Source organism: Penaeus vannamei, chromosome 5, assembly GCF_042767895.1.
Source record: "Penaeus vannamei isolate JL-2024 chromosome 5, ASM4276789v1, whole genome shotgun sequence".
Taxonomy (NCBI): Eukaryota; Metazoa; Arthropoda; class Malacostraca; order Decapoda; family Penaeidae; genus Penaeus; species Penaeus vannamei.
In genome coordinates, this window is record NC_091553.1 from 49,439,655 (window position 1) to 49,447,154 (window position 7,500).

The following is a 7,500-nucleotide window of genomic DNA, read 5'->3' on the forward strand; positions in this document are numbered from 1 at the left end:
ACTAAAGCTGCAATGCAGTTTGATGGCTGCAGATTGTGTGTCTGTGTATGTTTGCTTGCGTAGGCAGGTATGATATCTATATTCATAATAAAAAAAAAATTACTCCCATATTTCATTGTTTTCGTTCGTGTTCGCTATTGATTAATAATCTGATTACAAACATGAGACGAAAAAGAATTCCTCCCCGGCGGGGAATCGGACCCCGGTCTCCCGCGTGACAGGCAGGAATACTAACCACTATACTACCGAGGAATCGGTTTTTCAAAATCGGAGAAGAATTTTCGAAACAGCAAGTAATTTTTTCTTCTGTAATTCATAAATAATTCACGTACATAAAGAGCTATTACTACTCATTACTCTTTTTAAAATCAAAATATACGCTTCATGAGGACTTTACATAATTTGCGACTATATTATTCAGCAATAATTTGAACTCGCAACAATAATTGGTTAGAAACATGGCACCATTTATGTGTGTTAGCTGGTATATCCCCTGATCATGCAGAGAACAATCTAGTATGCATATATTTTTTCAAGGCCAACACAACTAATATAATAGATGGTAGTGTGTACATAATTCCGCAGGATTGTCCAAAAGATAATTAATTACATTCAGGTTTCAAGAACTTACAAATATTTGATACCGTTTCCTCAATCAGTTAGTGAATTAGTTCCCGGCCTGTCAAGCGGACGACAGGATTCGAGGATTTACCGGAGAGGCATTGCTCTTACCCCAACTTTGTGAGTTAAGAGTTGAACCGAATGGAGCATATTCACGCAGGATGTATACACCAACGCCTACCCTTCATAACACCTGTGTAGCGTGATTATTCAATCATCGCACAACTTCTAACATCTTTAATCAAGTTTTTCTATTTGAATTAGGTTCTGGATATCACTGAGTAATCAATCCACCAAAACTAAGGTTAAGGTCCAATACATGCCCTGACAGGAAATCACTCCCTGGTCTCCCACATGACAAGCTGGCATGCACTAAAAATATACTACTGAAGTGATTTGAAACCCTACTTTTTAGACAATCTGAATATCAATTATACCTTTGAAAACCTTTATTATGTATGTACATACTTGTTTGGGTAAATAGACTGTGGGTTTGTGTAAATATAGTACAAGCAGTAGATGTAGGTTTGTATATATATATTGGCAAATAGACGTTTTATGTTCTAACTCCTTTTGGTTCTGGGGTATATAGACCGGCAGCCAAGGAGGGTTTTGGTCAAACGAACGTGGTGCCAATTTCTGAGTACAGGATCACGTAAGAATGATAGGAGCATATGAAGAACTGGACGTCTACCGGGATCCCCTGCTGCGTTTGGCCCTAGGGACCCCAAAAAGGGCTTAAAAAATCAACTAGATCAGACATAGAGAGGTACCGCACACAATGTTTTTCTTGGTAATTTACATATCACGTTGGGTAAAAATGATTCATGCCAGACATAATCTGCTGCATTAGGACTGCCAAACACCTTAAAATAAGACTCTAAAACTTCGAGCTGAATCTAACATTATTGGTACCAACTGAAATAAAGTATATATTTTTCAGCACGTCTGATAGAGTACAGAATGGACAAATGCCAGATAAATTTCCTGCGTATGCCCGCCAGACATACCAAAAGTGACCCACTCTCTCTGCTCTGGCAAAATTGATGTAAATGGAACATGAAGGTATTGAATGAAACTACTTTTGAATGAAAGGTAACATTCCACCAAGTATAAAGTGACCCTTGCCCTTGAATAAAACTACTTTCCAATGAAAGATACATACTGCCTGGTGCATTAGACACCCAGCTGTTTTGTCATGCATCAGGTTTGTAAGACACTTAATACAATGTATATTTTAGTTAGACACTAATTGTTGGCAAAATTATTGGTTTCACACATTTAGTTCAACTGACAGCTGTCAAAAACTCTAGAATATTACGAGTTGAATCATCTGTACTTTCAGTCATCACTCCATTCCATCTCAGATCCAGAATCATCAGCATCATACTCAATTGTCATTCTCAACTTACTATGACTTGCTAGTTCTTCATCCTTAAATAGTTCGCTGGGTTCAGCAGATCCGAGTACCAGACAGGTACAATATCAGAAATGTTGGCATCTTTGCCGCACAGCTGAACACTGTCACTCCACAGCCAGCCCCTTTATGTGTCCAAACTGGTCATGACCTTTCGAAAATGCTCTTCACAGTCATGCACATCTGCCAATTGTAGTGGCTCCCATAATGTATTTTACAGGAGCTGCCCTGCTACAAACTGAGGTAACCAGTTCTCAGATTCAAACTAGACCTCACTTTATATGAGGCCAGACAGGGAGCACAAGATTTTTCTATCTCTACGTATTCTAAATCTGTCCTTAGCTCCGCTCCCCTCCATCTTCTCAAGATGTTTCAACATCTCCCCCAGTAATTTCTTCCCTCTGTCCCAAATCATCCTACCTCTATTCTCCCCCCCAGTCCAAATTCCTTTTCAGTCTAAATCCAGATACTCCAATGTTTGCCACTTCCCTGATGCCTACACCATCTCCACTTTATCTGTTGCACCAGGCTACCTAACATTCCACTCCATCTTCTACCATATCTCTCCTTCACCCTCCTCTTCCTATAATCCTCAGACATCACCTCTTCTCATTACAAGAGAACCTTTATTTCTCAGACATATAGGTAACTCTCCTCCAGAAACTCTTGAAGACATCCAAAACTTCCTAAACATTTAACCACAAGGCTCTGCTCCCTCATTCCCCTCCAATCCCTTTATTTCTATTTCCCTTGATATTTAAAGTATTTGTCAATATCCATAATCTTCCTCCTTAAGTTCCCCCTACCTCCTTCCTTCCACTCTCTTCCGGCTTTTTAATCACTCTCTTTTTTCATGTGCACCCATTCCCTTTTCATTCCCCATTAACCTTGCCATTCCCTATCTCCTTATCTCATTTCCTCGATTCTTCTCCTACTTTTCAAACAACCTTCTCTACCTGTATTACCCATTGATTGTTTTATAATTGCTTTTTTGTCAGTTATCCTTAAACAACATTCATATCCTTCCTCAGCCACAGATACTCTCCATTTAATCAAGTCGCCCTATGCCCTTAACACTTTCCTCTTTTACTGACCTCTACTTTACTTCATTTCCTCCCCCTTTACTATTTCACTACCATGCTATCCTACAATGCTCTATAACCAGTAATATCTAGCATTTATCCTAAGGGTTAACTCATTTTTACCCTTTTTGCAACAATCCTTTACCATAGTGGTATATGTCCTTTGATGTCTAGCACTTTTATTCTGCTCTAACCAGGGCCAGTAACTATCGACTAAGAAAGGATCAGCTACATTCCATTTATTGCAAAAGAATGTATTTCCTCAAATGATTACCCAGTGTCCCAAGGGTCTGAAAACACTGCATATACAATGCCCCCAATGCACTTTATTTCACAAGTTCTAAGCAATTTTATTTTACTGGACCCACCTTTTGATGAACTTGGGTTTTTTGTTCCTGCAGACCTACAGTTAGAACTAAAACTGCTATATATAGCTTAGAGAGAGAGAGAGAGAGAGAGAATATGCATACAAGAGATTGACCTCCATCATCACCTGATATATAAAAATGGAGTGTCTTCTGACAATGTTATGAAGTTGTGTCCCTAATGGGGAGAACTACTTCCTGAAAATAATGGTTGTGACAATTGGTAGGCCTGCATCTTACCTTTTATCTGTAAAACACCAGTGGATTAAACTTTGGGGTCGAATTCATAAACGAAGATTAGGAGTTGTAAGTTCTGATCAATCAAATTTTTAGGCCCTTTTGGGTGTCTGATGGGCCTAATGCAGTTGGCAGTCTGGCAGGGTCTGCCTTTGTACTTGGTGGAATGTTACCTTTCATTTAAAAGTAGTTTCATTCAGTACCTTTAATTTTATCTACATCAAGATTGAATGGGGTCAACTTTAGGGCGTGTCTGGCGGGCATAATAAGCAGGTAATTTGTCTGGCATTGTCCATTCTGCTTCTCAGATGTATTGAAGTATAAACTTTATTTAAGGTGTGTGTGTAGGTGTCTGGCAGGAATAATGCAGCAGATAATTTGTCTGGTATTGACCATACTGTGCTCTCTGATATGGGTCGAAGTATATCAACTTTATTTCAAGTGGTACCAATAATATTTGATCCTGCCTAAATGTTTAGGCCTTTTTAGGTGTCTGGCGGGCCTAAAACAGCTGGCAGTATGCCTGGCAAGAAGTCACTTTGTGCATTGGAATGTTACCTTTCATGTTTTATCTACAGCTAGAACACTGCTAAGGCTCAACTTTTGGATATGTCTGGTGGGCATAATGCAGCAGGTAATTTATAAGTGTCTAACACCTCTTGTTTATAGTGTAGTTGAATTACAGGTGGCGTCAGTGATACACTGATTGGCTTCGGTCTTTATTGAAGAGAACACACGATATGAAATCTACAGCGTGGTACTCTCCCGGCCAGGAAGGGCCGAGAGCGCCAACTCAGGTCACAGGAAGGTCGCTGATGTGTGAGTGAAGGCCCCCGCACCCTGCTAGGACAGGTGACCGTCAGAGGTAATGAGTCCAGTTAGGTTTAACACCAGGTCAGATTTTCTTCTGCCCTGGTTTGACCTAGCGCTGCAGACATCGTGGTGTATATTTAGAACAAACATCCAGTACCAACAACAGGCGTGGGTGAAGCGAGGGGCAGCGAGCATGGCATGTGCACGCCCACATGGCGACCCTGCAGACCACTAGATATAAATGCACGTGGTCTGTGAGATTGCACGTATTGCACCCTATACCGCTCGGCCACCCCACAGCCTCGTCCTCGTGGCGTCATCTGATCACTTCAAGGGTGACCTATCATCGTACCCCATCTGCTGGTCGTCTCGTCGCGTTCCTGTTCTCGGTCGTCCTCGTGCATCTTCTTGTTGTCAGCCTCTTCATCTTGGTCCTTGGTGCATCCATCCGTCATCGACGTCCACGATACTCTGAAGGTTTTTGTCTAGGTCCTCCTTGACTTCGGTCCGTCCAGTCGCCTCGCTGGTTCTCGTCAGGTGGTACTCGGCAGCATCGTCGTCCACACGTCCTCGCAGATTCGTCCAGGTGATCCTTCTCGGCTGCTGTTCGTACCGACGTACTCGTAGCCTGTATCTGAAGGTCTACGGCGTCCTGGAGCAGTACTTTCGACTGAGGCAGCCTCTATGCTGGGAGCTCCCTGGAGTTTAACCGATCTACATGCGTTTAGGCAGGCGGCTTTCATAGCATCATGGGGTCTGCTCTGACGAGTTCCTGATTCTTCACTGAATCTACAGGAGTATTGACAGGCGGCGCCCGTCACTTGATCTGCACAGCTTAATACCTGCAATTCGCGTCCTCGTCCCCTGGCCTGCAGCGATCTTCTGGCGATGTTCATCTCACGGCAATGCAAGGCGATCATGCAGTTAAGATCTCCTTGATACTGCGCGTCGAATATACACGTCCATTATATCATGAACGAGTTCAAGCACGTAAGAGCCAAGATAGTAAGAGAAAAGAAAAACAACAAGAGGGAGGATGTTATTTAAGTGCTATTAGCCGTTATTTTTATGCTCATTTGCGGATATTGGTTGTGATAGTGTAGTGGCGTCCAGTGTCCACTGATTGGCTTCAGTCTTTATTGGAAGGCACGATGAAAACTACGGCGTTGAACTCTCTCCCTGACCGGGAGGGGTCGAGAGCGGCAGCTCAGGTCACAGGGAGTCGCTGAAGGTGTGAGTAAGGAGGCCCCACGCCCTGCTTAGGGCGGATGACCGTCAGAGAGTGAGAATGAGTTCAGTTGGGTCGCTTTTAGGTTGGGTCTGCTTTTAGCCTGGTCTGACCCTAGCCCGAACATTGTGGTGTATATTTAAAACAAACATCCGGTACCAACAACAAGCGGGTGAAGCGAGGAGCGAGAATGGCATGGGCACACCCACATGGCGACCCTGCGGACCACTAGATATGAATGCGTGGTCTGTCAGACTGCATGTATTGCACCCTTTATATAATTTGTCTGGCATTGTCCATTCTATACTCTCTCAAATATATTAGAGTATATAAACTTTTGTTTCAGGTGGTATCAACGTATTTGATCCAGCCCAAATTTTAGGCCCGTTTTGGGATTGTCTGTATGAATCATTTTACCCAGTGTACGATGTGTAAATTGCCAGAAATACTTTTTTTTTGCGGTACCTCTATGTTTGATCGAGCAGATTATTTTGCCCCTTTTGGGGTCCCCAGGGGCCAAACGCAGCAGGGGTTCCTGGCAGACGTCCAGTTCTTCATATGCCCTATCATTCTCTGCATGATCCTGTACTCAGCAATTGGTACCACGTTCGTTTGACCAGACCTCCCTTGGCTGCCGTAGTATTAAATAATCATATTCAAGAATTAGGTTAAAAACAATTCCTCCCCAGCGGAAATCGAACCCCGGTCTCCAGCGTGACAGGCATTGGTTTCTAAATAACATTTCGAAACCCAAATGTAATAGTTTTCTTAATTGTCATAAATCTGACAGAAATATGTATTATACACAAAACAGGCTTGTACAGTTAAAACTATTGTTTTCGACAATCAAATATGTACATTAAGATGGGACCTATTGTTGAGCAATATCATGAACACCAGATGTAACAAATTGGCACCACGTGTTATACTTTATAATGGGACATCCCAAATACATCCTTTTACCACATAATGCTCAATGCCAATGCCACAGCACTAAAGAAATTCGAATCCATGTGAAATTTAGAATTCTATTACAATTAGGTTTCAAAACCTGAAACCGATACTAATTCCTCGGTAGTATAGTGGTTAGTATCCCCGCCTGTCACGCGGGAGACCGGGGTTCGATTCCCCGCCGGGGAGCTTAATTCATTTTCCTCTCAATGTTTTTTATGACTTTTATAATAATAACTACATAGGTTGTATGCACACACCAACACCTACATTCATGAACACATATATATGAACTGGTTATACAAAGTTTGTAGAGGTAATCTAGTTTATTTTATTAGTACATTTTATTAAATCATATATATTTGCATATTGTAATCTTTAATGCAAAATATTTAATCCAGAAAGTTGGGTCCTGGATATCACTGAGAATTAAATTACAAAACTTATTTTAAAATCAGTGCATACTCGTTATGGGTATATAAAATAATCAAATTATAAGAATAAGGTTAAAACAGTTCCTCCCCGGCGGGAATCGAACCCCGGTCTCCCGCGTGACAGGCGGGGATACTAACCACTATACTACCGAGGAATTGGTTTCTAAAAGGTAAAGATTTTCGAAACCGAAATGTAATTCTTTTTCTGAATAGTCATAAATCACACACAAATATGTATACACATAGCAATAATTATTACAGTCAAAGCTTTTATTTTCGACAAAAATGCATACACGAAGCTGGAACCTACTTAATAGTGAGATCTATTGTTAGGTAATATTTCGAACACAAG

The 7,500-nt window shown here is 41.6% G+C and overlaps 2 non-coding genes across 2 annotated transcripts; one reads left to right on the top strand and one right to left on the bottom strand.

Moving 5' to 3' along the window:
- Positions 1-180: 180 nt before the first annotated feature.
- TRNAD-GUC (transfer RNA aspartic acid (anticodon GUC)) lies at positions 181-252 on the bottom strand. Its single transcript has one exon. It is a non-coding gene; the product is annotated as a tRNA-Asp (tRNA).
- A 6,579-nt stretch (positions 253-6,831) lies between these two features.
- Positions 6,832-6,903, top strand: TRNAD-GUC (transfer RNA aspartic acid (anticodon GUC)). Its single transcript has one exon. It is a non-coding gene; the product is annotated as a tRNA-Asp (tRNA).
- The last annotated feature ends 597 nt before the right edge of the window (positions 6,904-7,500 follow it).